The sequence below is a fragment of the Chionomys nivalis genome, chromosome 12 (assembly GCF_950005125.1).
Source record: "Chionomys nivalis chromosome 12, mChiNiv1.1, whole genome shotgun sequence".
NCBI classification, from domain to species: Eukaryota; Metazoa; Chordata; class Mammalia; order Rodentia; family Cricetidae; genus Chionomys; species Chionomys nivalis.
In genome coordinates, this window is record NC_080097.1 from 7044078 (window position 1) to 7063833 (window position 19756).

At 39.1% G+C, this 19756-nt stretch overlaps 1 pseudogene; it reads right to left on the reverse strand.

Moving 5' to 3' along the window:
- Nucleotides 1-6882: 6882 nt before the first annotated feature.
- LOC130885123 (40S ribosomal protein S15-like) lies at nt 6883-7338 on the reverse strand (annotated as a pseudogene).
- Nucleotides 7339-19756: the final 12418 nt, after the last annotated feature.

The following is a 19756-nucleotide window of genomic DNA, read 5'->3' on the forward strand; positions in this document are numbered from 1 at the left end:
CTTTTCCATATGGTCTGTAGACACTGGGGCTAAAGAGACAAACAGAAATCAGATACTGTGTAGGGAGCTGCGTTATAACCGGGGTTTCTAAATGGTGGAATCTTTGCCTTATGCGAGATGCTTTTTAAAAAATGCAGGTTTCTTGTACTTTTTTAAAATTTCTAATATTTAAACCTGAAATATGTACATTTGATAAATTTTAGTGGATTCTCTTGCCAGTTGGGCAAGAACACAAAGAATCCTGGAACACAGCTGAAATAGGAATCAGAGATACAGTCCATAGTTTCTGTTGGCTGAAGTGTTCTTGCAAACACCTTGCTGGGTCTTTCTTATCACCCAATCTTATTTATAAAAAGAATGTGAAGACACTCAAAGAGGTGATATATCACATTTCTTCTGCTATCGAAAGCATTTGCTCTATCAGTGCTGGAAACTGTCCTTCCAGGTTTCTCTACTTTCTGGCACTCTTATGTCTTCCTGTTAAGTATTACCTCTGGGAGAGGCTGATATGGACAAAAGGCAGAGAACGAAGATGAGCAAATACCTGACACTGGAGTTTCAAAAGCTGCCTTCCAGGTAAACGACCACAGATTTGCAGTAATAGGAAAGGACCTTTGTTTTCTTAAACTCCCTAAACGCGATAATTTCATGTGCTCACAGGAGGCCGAATTCCTCAGCAGCTGGATGATGCCAGGATCAAAGGCGAGGAAGATGGCTAGGCAGAAGTGATGTTGGGTTCTACATACCTTGAATTTGTCGTTCCCTAGTTGTTACAAACATTTTCTCCCAATGCCCTAATCATCTATCTAGCAAGGTTCAGAAGTCATGTTTAAAAACTGAGTTATTTTTAATGAAAGCTGATAGTGGTACCTATCCAAGGACTGCAGTGTGATCAATTGGATACGTTTGTAGTCTGGGTGGGTCAAGTCAAGGCATTAAGTTTTTCATCTCCTTAAATGGGTATCATGTCTTAGTCTTAATAACCTTTGTACTTCTTTTTAAAAGAATTTGTATGTGTGTGTGTGTGGGGCTGTATGGGTGTGTCTTTGTATGTGTCTGTATGTGGCTACATATTTGTATGTGTGCTGTGTCTTGTGTGACTATATATACAAGATTTCATTCTTTTTATTGCTGAATAATATCCCTTTTTTTTTTTTTTTTTTTTTTTTTTTTTTTTTTTTACCTATTCACTCATCTCTAGACGCCTTGCTTGATTGCATGGCTTGGCTTTGGTTTGTCATGCTGCATTGTACATAGGCATGCAGATATCTCTCTGAGATACTGATTTCATTTCCTCAGAATTTATAACTTGGCTTTTCAGATAAGAGAGTAGCTGATAATAAAGTTCTAAAATTCATTAACAAGTGAAGGAGTATTGATGTGGGATTTCCCTCTGTATGCTGTGAATATGTTTTTTACCATTGGTTAATAAAGAAGCTGCTTTGGCCTATGACAGGGCAGAATATAGCTAGGTGGGGAAACTAAACTGAATGCAGGGAGAAAGAAGGCGGGGTAAGACAAATGCTTTGTAGCTGCCAATGGAGAAAGATGCCAGATCCTTATCAGTAAGCCACTCTCATGGCTTATTAAATTAAGTGAAGTGGGTTAATTTAAGACGCAAGAGATAGCTAGAAATACGCCTGAGTGCTCAGCCAAACAGTGTTGTAATTAATATAGTTTATGTGTGATTATTTGGGTCTGGGCTTCTGGAAAATGAATATGCAGCCTTTGATTACAGAGTATGTAACAAGGTATAACTATTCCACACACTTTTCCAGTTAAAGATGAGGGGAAATATTGAATTGTAATTTTGAGAAGCTATTGGACGAGTTAATCTCATACAGTAAATGTGTATGCCTTTATGAATTGGAACTGTTGAAAAGATAAAGGGAGGGGACCTCAAGCAATACGTGGTGAGTTTGTTTCTACCTTTCTGGAGCATGACTGTTTGTTGGCTAGGGTTTCTGTCCAACCAGGTCCCATAGTCGTTCATTCCCAAAGAAATACACAGAGGCCTGTATTAATTATAAACAGACTGGCCTATTAGCTCAGGCTTCTTATTAACTCTTATAAACTATATTAGCCCATAATTTTTGTCCATGTTGGCCACATGGCTTAGTACCTTTTTCGACAAGGCAGTCAAATCTTGCTTCTTCTGTGTCTGGATGATGACTGCAGACTACAGGATTCTCTTCCCAGAATTCTCCTGTTCTCATTGCCCCACCACTACTTCCTGCCTGGTTGCCCTCCTATATTTTCTGCCTGGCTACTGGCTAATCAGTATTTTATTTAACAAGTATAAGAAACAAATCTTTACAGGGTAAAACCATTGTTCCACAGCAATTGTCTCCTGTGGGGTTGGTTATGGGAATATGATCAGTATGGAGGATCTGTCTTGATTGAAAGACAGGCCACTAGCTTTAGAATTTGGAAATGTTGGTGGCCCATGATCATAAGGTAATTAAAGATGAATTAGATTTTTTTTTAATCCCTGGAGGTTTGGTGTAGTAATTTACTTAATTCAGAATTAACATTTTTCTCAAAAAGCCCCACCTTTTTAGGAGCAGACCAGATGGCTAGCTGCATTTGGCATGACCATAACCATTGTAGAATATCACATAATTTCCTATCTCCTTTGTGATTGGCTATCAACCTTCTCACTGCGAGGTTCAGTGTATAGCAAATTTGTACATACTCTTTACATATCAGTCCTTTTGAGTTTTCTCAAGTAACTTCTTTTTATCAGCATTCTACACTATATCATAAATTATTTGGCCCATTAGTGATAGAATCTCTGTATCGTTACTATGCCTGAGAATGGTGAGACTATTCAGTCTTGCCTTCATTCACTTTGTCATATTCAGTTTAAATATGACAAAGACCTTAAGCATAGAAATTTGATAACTAAAGTTTGTAGAAAATGTTTTAAATATCATTAAACATCATTATTGAAAACATCCCAATTTTTAAATGCAAAATATTATGGACTTTTGAATGAATATATGTGTCACGTTTTAGCAAAAGTGAAATTCTGATAGAAAAAGTGAAAAGATGCCTAGACTGTTTTGTGAAGAGTTGTAAAGTGTTTCACCTCAATAAATGAGAAGCGTTTAGTGATGCCTCCTAGTTTTGAAAAATATATCTTATTCTTCAAGCTTCCACCTGTTTTAGTCATAGAATTCTTTCCCATTTCAAGCAAATTTATTAGTTTTATGTTCAGAATAAATGAGATAGAAAGGTTTCTCATATCGCTCTTGCACCACACGGCCAAAGCCTTCCTCATGCTCAAGGTCTTGCCTGATATATCTGCATTTGATAATAGACATATGAGAATCATATAAAGTACATAGCATATGTCAAGGTTCATTCTTGGTGTTGTATGATATTTGGGCTTTGAAATGGATGATGTGTACCGACCATTATAGTATATCATATAGAATGCTTCTAAACTTCCCCCAAAGTTTCCATTCTACGCCTATCCATCTAAACCCCAACATCCAATCTTTGGGATAACCCAGCGCTTTCCTTCTTCTAGATTACCACACAGTTGGAAGTATTCAACCTACGACTTTTGGATTGCCCTCCTTTTCATAGGAATCTGCATTTGCCTTTCCTCCAAAACTTATTTGTAATGTTATGGCTTTTTTTTTGTACTGATTATTTCCCATTGTGTGAATGTGCCATGTTTTATTTTTCTTATGACCCACAGAATCAACTAAGCAGGCCTCATAGGAGCTCGTAGAGACTGAAGCAGCAACCACAGAGCCTGCAAGGGTCTACACTAATTCCTCTGAATATGTGCTGTGTTTGTTTAGCTTTGGAGTTTCTGTTAGACGCCTAACAGTAGGAGTGGAGGTGTTTCTTACTCCTGGCCTGCATGTTTTCTTCTTAATCTATCCAGCCTTGATATGAGGGTATGTGCCTAGTCTTATTGCATGCTGTTATGCCATGTTTGTTTGATACCACTGGGGGTGTGTGGCTGCTATTTTCTTTGGGGAAATGGAGGAGCAGTGAATCTGGTGGACAGGAGAGGTCAGGGATAGGAAAAGGGGTAGGAGGAGAGAGCGTGGTGGAGATGCATTGCATGGGAGAAGAATAAAGACGAAAAAAAAGAAAAAAAATTCCTGATCTATTAATGGTCATCTTAGCTGTTTCCAAGGTTTGAAATTTACACCTAAAGCCATTATTAACATCATTGTTCTGGTTTTTGTGTAGACACTGTTATCCAACCATTTTGTGTAAATGCTAAGGAGCATGACTTCTAGACCAAAGGACAAATAGAACTTTAGTTCTATAAGGAACAAGTGGGCTATTTTCAAAAGACTCTCAAGCAGTCTGTGTTTCAGCAGAACTGAATGAGTTTCCAATCCTCCTTCTCTGTGCCAGCATGTGCATTGTTAATGTCCTGGATTTGGTCAATCTAATAGGTGTGTGGCAGGATCCTATTGCTTTAATTTGCATTTCTATGAGATCATAAGATGTAGAGAAGGCTTTCTTATGTTTATTTTCCATATGCATATTTTCTTTGGTGAGGTATGTGCTTATGACTTCTGCCTATTGTGAAATTGGATGTCTGCTTTCTATTATTGGGGTTTAGGAGTTCTTTGTCTGTTTTTTTTAATATAATAATTCTTTATCAAACATCTTCAGCAAATGTGTTTCTCAGTGTGTGCCTAGTGTTATTCTCTTGATTATCCTTATTAGGCTAGCACATTTAAGTTTAATTACCCTGGCATTATCAATCATTTATTTCATAGACTAGTCAGTACCCTTGGTGCTGTGTTTAAGCAATTGTACCATGTATCCAAAATCATCTATATTTTCCCCTATGTTATAGTCTACTTTGGGACTTAAATTTGGGTCTATGGTCCATTTCGGATTGATCTTGTGAGGGATGTAAGGTATACATTCATAGCTTTTCTTTTGTATATAGATGTCCAGGTACTTTGACACCACTTATTAAAATCAATACCTTTTTTCTACTGTTTTGTTTCTGCTTACTCATCAAATATCAGTCATCTGTGTTTCTGGAGTGTCTCTATGATCTCTACTTTCTATTCTGTTTCTGTATTGGCTGAATTGTTGCCTACCCTTTCTTGGTTCACATAAGAGCATTTTTAAGTCGAGGGAAATATATGGCAATATAACAAAGTTAAGGCTAATTTGGGCCACACCTTTTCAAGGTTTCTCATTTTAACACATGGTTGAAATTATAAGTGAGTGCAAATGTCATGATTATAGAGGAAACTTCTGTACCACTTGGTGTCACAGTCATTCAGCACCAAAGAAACACACAGAGGCTTATATCAATTATAAACTGCTTGGCCTATTAGCTTAGATTTATTATTAACTTGCTCTTACAACTTAGATTAACCCATAATTCTTGTCTATGTTTACCCACGTTGGTAAGGCATTCTTATCTCGTTTCCTCTGCATCTGGCTGGTGACTGCACCTCTGCCTTTCCTCTTCCCAGAATTCTTCTAGTCTGGTCACCCCACCTATACTTTCTTCCTGGCTACTGGCCAATCAGCATTTTATTAAACCAATATGAATGGCAAATCTTTACAGTGTACAAGAGCATTATCCCACAGCACAAGATTAATATTAAAAAGAAATGCAATGCTTTCTCTTTCCTTTGCTACCTGAAGTCTCTCCTCTTCCGTAGTAAAACTCTGTAAAAGCTAATTATATGTATACTCTGATTTGCAAAACCAAGTTTTTTCCTCTTCCTTGGATTCCTAAAAAAATTGTTTTGGAATACTTTAGGAGACCAAAGCAGGAAGCATGAGAAGAATCACATATTTTTAGATTCCTTCTACCACCCTTGCTACCTTGACAAAGTTTAGTGTAAGAAAGGTAACAAAGTTTCCCAGAGGACTGGGGTTTCAGGGAGGCCCATACTAATTTCAGAATAAAACTTGGTAAGAGACTTAAGGTGCCACAGTAAAAAAACTGGTTAGGATACCTACTAAGGCAGGTAAGCATGAAATTCTGTTTTTTTTTTTTTTTTTTTTTTTTATAGTCCTATATTGGTTTAGAATTATCCTTTCACCTAACAGGAAAAGGAACCAAGACTCAAACTATAATTCCCTATGAGAATGGCATCAATGGTTCCCCTACCTTTTTGTTTTCCTTCAGAGTGATTCAAGAATTTCAAAGCAAATAGAGAAGAACCAAGGCAATTAAGTTCAGTGAGAGGGGAAACCCATCAAGGATTGAAGGATGAAGACAAACAGGGATGGGGTTCTCCAAAGAGGGGGTTATCCTGAGGTAGTTAAGACACAGGGGTAGTGGGCACACAGATAAACGAGTCCTACGTGAAGAAATATGCAAATGTATTGCTTCATGATGGAGGCTTGTAGACTGTAGTGTAGACACTACAGACCAGGTATCTTTATTTAAGTTAAACTATTGGCTCATTCCTAGACACACGTAGTATTTCATAAAACTGTTCTTTGAACAATGTGGAAACTTCTAAAAGAACTTTCATCTCAAAAATCCCACTTCTCAGTTCCTTAATTGTTTCCATTTCTTGAAGATATACATGTACAAGTTGACAAGGATGTAAACACAGTGCAGATGCTGGGCTGAAGTTTGATTTTTATCTTTATATTGTAAACATTCCCCGAGATGCACATTCTTTACATTTGGACTTCTATTCTTCTGTACACTGTGTGCCTATTGATTGCATGTTTTTACTGTTTGGGATGTGTGTGTGTGTGTGTGTGTGTATGTGTGTGTGTGTGTGTGTGATACTATAAGAAGGGATGTTGCGAAGAATATTTATGGTATTATGATATTCATTAATATCTATAGGGTTTATCATTTATTCTTATCCCTTAGAATTTAGAGTACATTCTTTTTTTTTTTTTCGACTGAACATGAGTCTTTATTGGCCACAGCTACTTGAGGGGGATGAAGCGGGAGGAGTGGGTGGCACCGATGCCAGGCCGGCCGTGCTTCACAGGTTTGTAGGTGATGGAGAACTCGCCCAGGTAGGGGCCGATCATCTCCGGCTTGATCTCCACCTGGTTGAAGGTCTTGCCGTTGTACACGCCCACCATGCTCCCCACCATCTCGGGCAGGATGATCATGTCCCGCAGGTGGGTCTTCACCACCTCAGGCTTCTCCATGGGCGGCGCCTCCTTCTTGGCCTTTCTCAGGTGCTTGAGCAGCTAGTGCTGCTTCCGCCGCAGGCAGCGGTTGAGGCGTTGCCTCTGACGGGCGCTGCAGAGCTGCATCAGCTGCTCCTAGGACATGTCCAGCAGCTGGTCCAGGTCCATGCTGCTGTAGGTGAACTTGCGGAAGGTCCGCTTCTTCTGCTCCACTTCGGCCATCTTGGCGGCGACCTAGAGTACATTCTTTTTAAAATCATTATTGAACCAAAGTATGTAAATGTGCTCTTAATTTTTTTTTTTTTTTTTTGAGATAGGGCTTCTCTGTAGCTTTGGAGCCTGTCCTGGAACTAGCTCTTATAGACCAGACTGGCCTTGAACTCATAAAGATCTGCTTGCCTCTGGCTTCTGAGTGCTGGGATTAAAGGTGTATTCCACTACCACCTGGCTAGCCTCTAAATTTGAATGACTAATGTCATAGTTACTCTGTCAGCACTTGGTTTTACTGACGGTCATTGAACTGGCTTCAGTAGTTTTATTTCACCAGAGAGTGTCAGTTGCAAATAGTATCACTCTTAATTTTTATGTTATGTAAAAACTCGACAGTATGAAGAAATAATGAATAAAGCACTAGCAAACATGAGAGAGCAGTAGTGAATAATATTTTCATGTATGGAGAATATGAAGATGAGAGACAGGATACAATGAACTCAAGAACACTGTCTTGTTTTTCTAAGTGGAAGTCTGAGAGGTTCAGAGTGAAGATTTGTGTTGACTTTTGGAAGCTAGCATTTGTTTTCAACCAAATATCATTTGTCTTTTGAGTGTTTGAAAATAGAAGTAAATTCCAGTTAGATGTTCTTTTGTTTCTAGAAAAAATAGTTTTATCTGGTATAATATTTCTCAAGAGAAATATACTAATATCTAGACAAAAATAAAGCATCTTTCTCTGGTCTCTAAATTCCTCATTTTAGAATTGACTGAAGATGCCTAAAAATTTAAAAATATCAATAGACCCCCATTGGCAACATTTCATACGATCAATGTTTTTAACTTGGAGTGACATCCACCCACATTAGGTCACTTAAAGATCTACTGTTCATGTTTTTCTGCTGGAAGATCCAAGACCATGAAACTCATGGACCTTAACAGTCTAAATGGTTCTTTAATAAATTAGTGATTGAAAAGGAAAGCGATCATTTCTTGGGTTTGGCTGATAAACTAGAAGTGACACTTTTATAGATGTGGAGGCTTCTAAAAATTGTGCATGATAAATTGCTTGCAATGGCTCAGCATTTTGAAAGTCAGTGCCTTCCAATTAGAAGTTCTAAATGTTTTTTTGGACGTCCAAATTCTTCAGTTTTATAATTGTGCCTCATACCTGTGGATAATGAAGAGGGGAATACGCAACCTGTCATGTGGTCAGTGAGATTCTGCAGGATCTTAGAAAATGAAGCAGAAGGGTGTGCCAGGCTTATACTCTTCACGGAATCAGGAGCGAGTGTGATCAGAAAGGTTGTGTTTGGAAAGGGAAAAGGGAGCTATAAAAACACATGGCCCAACCTACAGCCTCCAAACATGCTTGTTAGTCCTTATTGCCAGAACCCAACTGCATCCCAGACAGGCGCACTATGCAGACTACATCTTCCTCATCATGGGGAGCAGGTTGGGGGGCACTATGTGTCTTTTGAGTAGCTGGCTTGTGCTATTAAGAAAAAACCACGGGAGGTACTGAAGAAGCCCTGCTTCTAACTGCTGAAAGATTTGCCACTGACAGAGATAGGCAGCCATTGCTCTGAACTGTGAGCACATTGTTAACTCAACCAGATTCCATGGATAGTATCAAATCCAATGGGCACACAGATGGCCCTGGTGAAACTAAATGGAACATGAATCAAAATAAGGAATCATAAACATGGGAAAGAGGCAGGTAAGGAGGAAGCGGGCATTTGATAGTGGTGGGAGGAATTAGAGGGTTTAGGACCATGAGCAATCAGATTATATATGTAAACGAGTGAAATGACAAAATTAATCAATAGCAACTACTCCTCAATAAAAAAAAGAATAAAATGTAAGTGAGGCTACTATAGCAGAGAATAACTGTGGAGCACACGCTAGCACTGTATTATGTGAATAAACAGGAACTAAGTTCAGCTGAGAGTGTTCACCTCTTTCAGGGAAAATGCCGATTTTTCGAGAGTCCTTTTTTTTTCTTAAAGATAAGTAATTTAAAGACCAACAAATAGACCCTCGTTCCAACTCTTCACTTTGCCATTGATAATTATAATAAATGCAAGAAATGCTGATTTTTGAATATATGCATATGCAGTATGTTCTTAGGTAGATGTGTATTATCACATAGGCCATGCCTTGACTGACTTGCTCACCAACACAGAGAAAATTATATCATTGATTTTTTTTTGAGAAATTGATAAAACATGAAGGTATTGCAAAAAAAGATATGATTTTATCAATAACACTTATTAAGATTCTTTATTCTGCCATTAGCTTATAGCAGTTATGGAAGACAATATTTTGATTTGCTTTGATGCATAGCAAACCATCTCAAATATGAAGTTCCATGATCAACTGGAATGCTCTCAACTGAACCCCTTGTCCTAAGGCTGGGTGACGTGGGCTCAAAGAACATTTATTGGTACAGCAGGGATGATGCCTTCTTTACAGTCTGGGTCATTCCCTTTGGTGATGAAAGGATTCTAGAAACTAAGAAAAAAAAAGCCTCATTCATCAAGGCCTTGGTCACTAAGCCATATTGCCAATCCAAAGTACATCTTTTATTTGAATGAATGGAAATATGATGGATGATTTCTTTTCTTTGTTTAAAAATGTCTGCAGAAGGCCAGTGTGAGAGAAGCAGGGGATCTGAGAATCTGTACCCCAGGTTTTCTAAGTTCTTAGGCTTTGCTCTGAGTGGAATAAACATGGCTTTTGGGTGAGGAGGAGGAAGTGGGTGTTCTGTGATTCACAACTGTAGACAAAGATCTCTGATAGTCTGAAATTTAGTGTAGATCATGCTGTATCTCTGCCCCCTTTAGTGCTACAAAGTGGGAAATGCCATCTTCTATGATGCAAAATTGCCATTGTCATGCGACATTGTAGTGAGTGCCTTTCCAGAAATCTTTGCTGCACGCCATAGGAGCAGAGGCTTTCTGGATTTTCCTCCTCCTCCTAAGCCATGCTGCCTAAGTAGCTCAGCCATGCTAAACCCTTGTCTGTTCACATAGCCCACGAGGATACTGAGGACTGCTCTCCATAGGAAGTGATAAGGATGATTGGCAACACAGACTGAGTGCCTGCATCCTTAATTTTTGGAATGGTTTATGGTCAGTTGGAAGGAGGACAATGAGGGAACATTCAGCGTGTGCATTTAGGTACTTTTTTTGCGGGGGAGGTTCAATATGCCTCTACAAGACACATTGTAGAAAAAAAATAAAGCAAATACAGTCAATTCTTGTTGGATTTGACACTGACCTTGCCATGGTGGAAACTGCCAGAAAAAATGATGCAAGAAGAAAACTCATTTTAGGGTTTCGGGTATGCAGAAAAAGTGTACACACAATCCAGATCAAGACTGTAAAATAAGAGCGTTGTCATCATCCATGGTTGCTGTTCTGTGCTCAGGGACTTCATTCATACAAATCCACTTCACCCCCCTTAAAAGTAAGTGCCAGTTATTTTTGGTCTACACAGTTTGTATGAGGAATCAGGTTCTGGTGTTAACGAGGGTAAAATATTAAGTAGCCTCAGTGAGACATTTGTGTATACTTCTAGACAGACAATGAAATCATTGAAGAATGCTTCATATAGAAATGGTATTCAAGGATATAAGATGTTAGAAAGCAAAACAAAACAAAACAAAATAACCGAGAAAATTAGTTCTGAATCAACAAAGAGAAAATCCCTTTACTTTATGCATGCAGCCACCCTGTGGAGAAGGCATCTCCTCCCTCCCTCTCCCTCCCTCCTTCTCCCACCCTCTCCCTCCCTACCCCCCCAACTCTGAGTATTTACAGAAATTACAACCAATTAAAAAATTTGAGGGGGTTGTAGATATTAATGAGATTGTATTTTATTTCATTAATTTTGCATAAATGTCTTTTCTGATCATTCATGACCTAGAAGATTTGTCCAAGGTATTTACAAATTGGATGGATCACTCGCTCGCTATTAAAATGATCAACGTTGCCTTGACTTCTTTACTTGTTCCCATGACTACCATATAAATTTCCCAAAGCAATCATTTAAACGGCCGCATAAAATTTTAGATGATTTCCTTTGAAAGGGTAAGAGACCTTGAATTAATAGGACCTCTCTTCTGGATGTTTAGGGTAAAGAAAGGTTTTATTTTCTCTTTCTTAACTGTGAGGGTCATTAACATCTGTGAGCCTTACATAGATAGTTTTAGTAAAGGATTGCATTGTTGCTTTTCTTTTTTGGTAAAAAAAAAAAAAAAAACTAGCCTTAGAATGTTGAACAGTTGAAAAATGCTGAATTTTCTAAAGGTGTGAAGATGTACCACTGATTTCACAGGGAAAAATTATAATTATGACCTTCTATCTGGTTTTACAGTTATCATATTTTAGATAAATTAGTCAGCCAAATGGCACTGCAAATTTTACTTTTCAGTTTGGAGTTACTCCTATAAAAAGGGAGTGTAAGCAGTTTAATGTGTCTACAATTTTCTCCAAAAAGTGAATATAAAAATGAATTTATAAACCAGAAATTCTAACTCTATAGTACAGTTTTACAGTTTTGAACATCTGTAATTCTTCAAAATTAATTATTTCTGAATACAATATTTGCATAGTGTACATTTTCCTTTGTTGCAAGATTTGAATGAAAGCATGGAATTTTTGAAAGGTGAAGAAATATTCTTATAATAACCTCATTTATTACTATAAAATTCTATGGCTTGAAGTAGAATCCCTTTATAAACTTTCTTCTTCAAACTACTTTTTCAAATGTAAGGTCAATAAAATATGAAAGTTAAGGTTAACAAAACATGGAAAAATAAAAGCTTATAATTCAGCAGATGATTAGGTAATAGGAAATTGTGATTATGCCTCTATAGCAATCACTAGAATATCAACTCTAATAAATATCAAAAATTAATGAAAAAATAGATTATGATTTGAAGGAGAATGAATAAGGGTATATGGGACGGTTAGGAGGGAGGCAAGGGAAGGGAAAAGATTTGTGATTATAATCAAAAATAAAAAATAAAAAAGATATAACCCTAAAATATCCCAGCTACAAATAAGAAAGTGAGCAACGTCTAACTCAAACTTGATTTATACCAACATTCTGAGAACTTATGCGACTGGATGTTGATATATTTCCTGAGGCCATTAGCTACCATTCCAGAGGCAACATATGATATTAAAGCGGCCTCTTAAGTTTCAGGAAGCTTTGATACAAACTGCACATTGCATTTATTTTATGTTTCTAGATTCAACAAAGTATTAAATGATGTATTTTTTAAACAGATGTTTATTTATTTTCATTTTAAAAGTAGAATTTTGTTCTATTTATATAGCAAATGCTATGAAGTTAACTAGTCTATAAATTTATGGAATCATGGCCCTTACTACTGAAATTAATACAGAACATAGTTCACTTTCCTGCATAAGAAAAATTTGAGATGTTTAATAAACTGGAATAAGTTCAATCATTTTAAGAAGAGCCCCATACACAGTAAATAAGACCAAATGGCAGCATACAGAAAAGGAAAAGATCTTCACCTACCCCACATGTGACAGAGGGCTGATCTCCAAAGTATATAAAGAACATCAGAATGCCAAATGATCCAATTAAAAGATGGGGTACAGTTCTAAATAGAGAATTCTCAACAGAAGAATCTCAAAGGACTGAAAGACATTTAAGGAATTTCTCAACATCCTTAGTCATCAGGAAAATGCAAATCAAAGTGACTCTGAGATACCATTTTACACTAATCAGAATGGCTAAGATCAAAAACACTGATGACAGATTAAGTTGGAGAGGATGTGGAGTAAGGGGAACACTTCTGCATTGCTGGTGGGAATGCAAACTTCTACAGCCACTTTGTAAATCAGTATGGCACTTTCTCAGAAAACTGGAGATCAATGTATCTCAAGACCTAACATTACCAGTCTTTGGCATATACCCAAAGGATGTTCAATCATATCACAAGGAAACTTATTCAACTATGTTCATAGCAACATTATTTGTAATAGCCAGAACCTGGAACCAACTGAGATGACCCTTAACCAAAGAACTGATAAAGAAAATGTGGTACATTTACACAATGGAAGATTACTTAGCTGTAAAATGAAACAACATCATGGAATTTTCAGACAAATGGATGGAACTATAAAAAAAATCATTCTAAATGAGGTAACCCAGACCCAGAAAGACAAACACAGTATGAACTCACTCATAAATGGATTCTAGATGTAAAGCAAAGGATAACCAGACTACAATCCACAGCTCCAGCTAGGGAACGAGGACCCTCAGGGAGACACAGGGATCACCCTGGGAAGGGGAAGTAGGTGAGATGTCCTGGATAAACTGAGGCAGGGAAATAAAGGGAAGAAGATGGTGGATGACAACATGAGGGGAACAGGATGGTTGAGTTTCGGGAGGCACAGAGAGGGAGAGCAATGAAAGAAATATCTTGACAGAGGCAGTCATTATGGGGTTAAGGACAAAACTGGTACTAGAGAAATTCCCAGGAATCCACAGGATGACCCCAACTAAGACTCCTAGCAATAGTTGGAGAGGGTGCCTGAACTAGTCTTCCCCTGTAATCAGATTGGTGACTACCCTAAGTGCCATTATAGAGCCTTTACCCAATGACTGATGGAAACAGATGCAGAGATCCACAGTCAAGTACCAGGCCAATTTCCTGCAGTCCAGGCACCAAAGGGAGGAGGGATTATATGAGCAAGGTGTGGGGGGGTGTCAAGATAATGATGGGGAAACCCACAGAGGCAGTTGACCCAAACTTATGGGAGCTCACGGACTCTGGACCTACAGCTAGGGAGCCTGCATGGGACTGAACTAGACCCCCTGCATGTAGGCAACAGTTGTATAGCTTCATTCGTCTGTGATATCCCTGGCAGTGGGCTGAGGATCTAGCCCTTGTCCATGAACTGGCTTTCGGGGGGGCTTGGTCCTGCCTCAACTTAATGTACTAGACTTTGTTGACTCCCAATGGGAGGCCTTACCCTTTCCGAGGAGTGGATGGGGAGTTGGGGGAACAAAAAGGAAGGGGTAACTGTGGTCGGCATGTAAAATGAAAAAAATATCATAAAAAAGAGTGACCCTGTGACTTGGGATTGCTGGAAGACACCCAAGCACCTGCCCCAGATTGCTGGACTGTGGGTGCCACTTTGATGAACAAATATATGATGGGGAGATGGGAAAGATAGGGCATGTGGTTGAGAGATGGACAAGGAAGCAAAGCAGAGTGGTTCATAGACTATGGAGAGGTGAAACTGGAGCCTAGAAGGCTAGAGGAACAGGCTGATGAGAGAGGCCTGCCCAACCACCTGAGAACATGGTGTTTTCTGGGCCCAGACTGCCACCAAGGGCCATGTCTGGGGCCCTGGTTTTACTGTAGCCAAGGTCTGTGTTGATGCCCATGGCCTGTTACCATGAAAGTTCATGTAGATGTCTAAGGTTTGGGCAGCCAACTGAAGCTGTGTTAGTGTCCATGTGTTGTGCTAAACTAAGCTCATCCTGCCTCTTCCAGCTGAAGGAGAGCTAGCCTCACCTCTTAGGGTTGTGCAGCAACATCGGCAATGACAATTGGCTCAGGGGAACTGCCCACTCCATTGCCAGGAGGAGACCTGGCAGAGAGCTGGACTGACCAGCCCAGTTGCCATCCAGGTCCAGATCCAGTGTGATAAGTTGGCCTACCCCAACTACTCTAAGTACCCCAACTAGCCTTACTACCCTAACTACCCTAACTGTCATCATAGAACCTTCATCCAGTTACTGACGAAAGCAAATACAGAGATCAAGATCCAAGCACCAGGCTGAGCTATGGCAGTCCTATTGAAGAGAGGGAGGAGGGATTATATAATCAAGGAGTGTCAAGATTATAATGGGGAATCCCACAGAGACAGTTGACAACTGGGGATCCTTCATGAGACCTAACGAGACCCCTTTCATGCGGGCAACAGTTTTGTAAGCTGGTCTGTTTGTAGGCCCCTGGCAGTGGGATCAAGATCTAGCCCTAGTGCATGGGCTGGCTATTTGAAATCCAGTCTATATGGTGGGGTGTCTTGCTCAGCCTTGAGTGGGGTCGCTAGGGGGGGCGAGGGGCTTGGTCCTGCCTCAACTTAGTGCCAGGCATTTTTGACTCCCCATGGAAGGCCTTAACCTTTCTGAAGAGTGAATGGAGATGGGGAGAGAAGGGAGGAGAGGGAACTGTGGTTGGTATGTAAAATGAATAAAAAGATAATAATAATGAAGAAATATGAGCTTCATGATTCCAGCTGTAAGAACTGCCTACAATTCTAGGAACACTATGATCTGACAAAAGGATATCAGCAGCTAACACAATTAGAGAGGGCATTGACCAAATAGCCCAAGTACAGGAGGGCTTCTTGACAATAGCTCTCCTGTACAGCACGTAAGACTGGATTATTTTAGCACAGCATTTTCAGGGTGGCCATTGAGATCTGCTAATTTTCCTAGAAGGCATGATTCACCAGTCAAGACTAAAATTTTAGCACTGTAATAAAAATATGCACATAGATTTAATATTACATTTTTAGGACATTTGTCTGAAGTACCAAATAAAGCAGTTTGGTCTAGTTGAAGGAAGCTGAATTGTTACAAAACAGAGGTGGTTCTGAACTTGAAACTAAAATCTCAAACACTACAAATAGTTTGTTTATAAAATCATTTGTACAGCAAGGTAACTAAGTTTATCAATTATTATTTAGGTACTTCCATTCAAGTAGAACCACAAGGATCTAATGCATTAGAGGAAAAATTTAGCAGTTTTATAGGGACAGTCAATCCATAAACAAAAAATGAATAATAGCCAACCATTAGTTATTATTACTTATTTTAATTACACATGCATACATACACACACACGAAGTGCATGCCTGTGCAAGTATGCGCATATGTCCATGTTCACAGACGTCAGAGGACAGCTCAGGACAGTTCCCTTCTCCCTTATTGCTTCTGCCTTGCTTTGTGCTTTGACTTAGCTGACTTTGAAATGCTGGGCCAGTTCTTCTGTCTTCCCACCTTGCTGTTACAGATGCAGGCTGATGTGTCCAGCTTTTTATATGGGTTCCAGGGGCCAACTGCAAGGCACTCACATGCATGTCTGGTGCTTCTACCTCGGGAAGACTCAGTGTACCTTCTACTGGATTTTGTAGAATAAATTTTTAGGAGAGCAAGATCATAAGCCTTTCTTATATATTGCCTACTCTAAAATGGAAGGTTTGGTTATCACTGACAAAGTCATCATAAACCAAATATTTTCCCAATTTTTCCCTGAAGCACAATTAATAAAAACTCAGAGATAGATATTGGGGTTCAACCTGAAGACCTGAAAAGCAAAGCAGGCAGCCACTGGTTCTTATCTTGACCTCAGACCTAACTGGTGATTCTGCCTCCAGGAATCTCAGAATGAGACTGTGTCTGAGAGCTGTTTCTTCCCGTTTTATAATTCTCTCTAGGGCTTGGATTAAAGGTATTCATCGCCTGGTTTCTATGGCAACCAGTGGGGCCACTGGAATTGAAGGTCTGTGTTACCACTACCTGGTGTAAGGCTAACCAGTAGGGCTGTTTTACTCTCTGATCTTCAGGCAAGCTTTATTAAAATACAAGTGAAATGCCACTACCTTCCCCTTTACAGAAAAAGTGTACTGAGCCCTGTTCTCAAAAGAAAATATTGATAGTAACATTTTCCTGTGTCATCTTGGATTCTTTGAGAAGCACAATTTTAGAAAAAGTGTAATGCCAGAATCAAAACTGAGGAAGCAGGTGAACCATATAGACATAACATAGGGACAGAACATATGCTAGCATCCAGGTCTATTGCCCAAGACTGTAGCTCTACACAGTCTTCACTTGATTCCACTCGGTCCTTCTGAAGAGTACACAGAATACCACCCCCATCCATAGTCATCTGCTCAAGAACAGGACTCATCACGCTCTTTCAATAGGAGCTGCTGCCTAAGCCATAAACCCAGCAATTCTGGGCTGTGCTGCAATAAGGCAAATAGACTGGATAGTGCTGGAAAACGATCTTGGCAGAAAGTAGAGACTGAGACAGAGGGATGAATGCTATGGGTGAATCACTCACAGCTGGAATTTGGATGCTGCTGCCCATCCCAACAGAGGCTGAAATTAGAGGAGAAATTAGTGGACATGATGCATGCAGCCAGCATTTCCCCTGCATTGTGTGATGTCACAGTGTGATTGGTTCTGCTTTGTCTCTCAAGTCAATTCAATTGACCACATTTGCAGTGTGAGCATAACAATAGCACACTGAATGGTCATGGGACAAGATCATTTCACAGTGGGCTCTGTATTTAGACTTGCAATCTCGGTCTGAAGAAGTGATAAAAACCAAAGCACAGAGGAAGTGGGGAAAAGATCACTTGCCACTTACAGCAGGATTTTCTCCCCGCAGGACGGGGTAGTATGTAATGTAACTCTCATGTACTTCAATCATCTGAAGTTTAACCGCAGTGATACTGATGAGAAATTTATATATGAAACTGAGTTCCCAGAGGTTTCTATTACAGTGAAGATTTCAATAGACTTTGTCTGCGTTCGAATTTCTACCGAACCTAATGCTGTGTTAGTGCGTGAGTGTACAACAGTCGGGGAAAAAAATAAAACCGCCGTGAAGAATGGAAGAGGGAAAGCAAACAGTAGAGAGACATGGTGCTTCTCAGAGGGAGTAATATTCTTTCTGGGCTACTCTAGCCAGCTCACCGCCTCAGCAGAGGACACAAAGGTATCTGAGGCTTTTGTCTGCTAACTGTGCTTAATAAAATGCCTTTGTTCTTTTTGTTTTAAGTAAAATGTCCAGTGTGAGAACGTTTTTCCTGTACTTTCAGATTTCATTTTCAGTTCATTTAGCTTGAACTTAGATTTTGAAATTGTGATGCTGCAGATAGAGTGAGAAGACAAGGAAGCTGCATTTACAAAATCATTTTGTTAATTAAAATGTTTTTTTTTAAGCCAACTGTCTATGTGGTGGTAGGATGTTAACATAATTAAATACAGAATTCAAAACAGGTAACAATCTTTATTAGCTTGTAGAAGATGATTGATGGTAATAAAATTTCATGTGCGTGTGATTGTGGGTTGAGTGGATAAACTACAATCCCCCATGGAAATGCTGTGTAGATCTCCCATCCGTCACTTCAGACCAGAGCTAGCAGGAGGCTGTGGTTTCTTCAATACCTTGCACACATCTTAATCTCCTGTCCATGTTGAGATGCCATGCTGTCTGATGCACTGTTTTCTTCTCGTTCATCGGTAGACCTGTCTCTGCTCAAGGCCATCATCAGTGTTAATCTATAAGGCTCTTCTGACACAACTCCTGATCACCTGGGGATACACTATCCTTAAAACTAGTTTACTACTAAATTGTCTGCTCATAAAAATCACACCCAATGTAGAATCTTAATTCTGTCTATCATTGATCTATATATTTTTTTTATCTATGTGTCTATTAGCTATCAATTTCTACCTGTATATTTTCTCTGTGTGTTCCTGTCTGTCCATCTCTCTGTCTGTCTGTCTCTGAGTTTTATGTTTATTATCTATCTACTTTCTCCCTGTAATTGATCCACATCCCTGGAAGACAACAATGATTACTTTTTTTAAAAAAATTTCTTCTTCAACCTACTGTGTCCCCCCCACATTTATGCTCTGTGCTAGTATGTCTGTAGATACTATTATCTTTAATCATGAACTGAAAGTTATGCATTTAGCTTATAATTATCCATGATATACACATGTGACAAACTATTATGGTGAACGCTCTTATCTTTTTCTCCTTTTTCCTTCCTTCCTTCCTTCCTTCCTTCCTTCCTTCCTTCCTTCCTTCCTTCCTTCCTTCCTTCCTTCCTTCCTATTCTCTCTCTCTCTCTCTCTCTCTCTCTCTCTTTCTTTCTTTCTTTCTTTCTTTCTTTCTTTCTTTCTTTCTTTCTTTCTTTCTTTCTTTCTTTCTTTCTTTCTTTCTTTCTTTCTGTGTGTGTCCCAGGCTGTCCTGGAACTCACTCTACAGACCAGCTGGCCTTGAACTCACAGAGAGCTGCCTGTCTCTGCCTCCTGAGTGCTGGGATTAAAGGTGTGTGCCACCACCTGACTTCGTTTTCGTGTTTAAGATGATAATATAATTACATAATGTCTCCCTTCCCTTTTCTCACTTCAAACCCACACTATATTCATCCATGATTCCTTTCACACCTATGGCCTCTTTTTGGTTAATCTTTATTTTTAAATAATGAATTGGTCAACTCTTCATTGGTTCAGTTGCCAAATGAAGATGTCTAAAAGTGCTAGTATTCTCTTTTATACCCAATCAAACAAAGTTTTCTTTTAGTCAAAAGATATAAGTTTTTCTTACAAAACAAAAAATACACTTTTT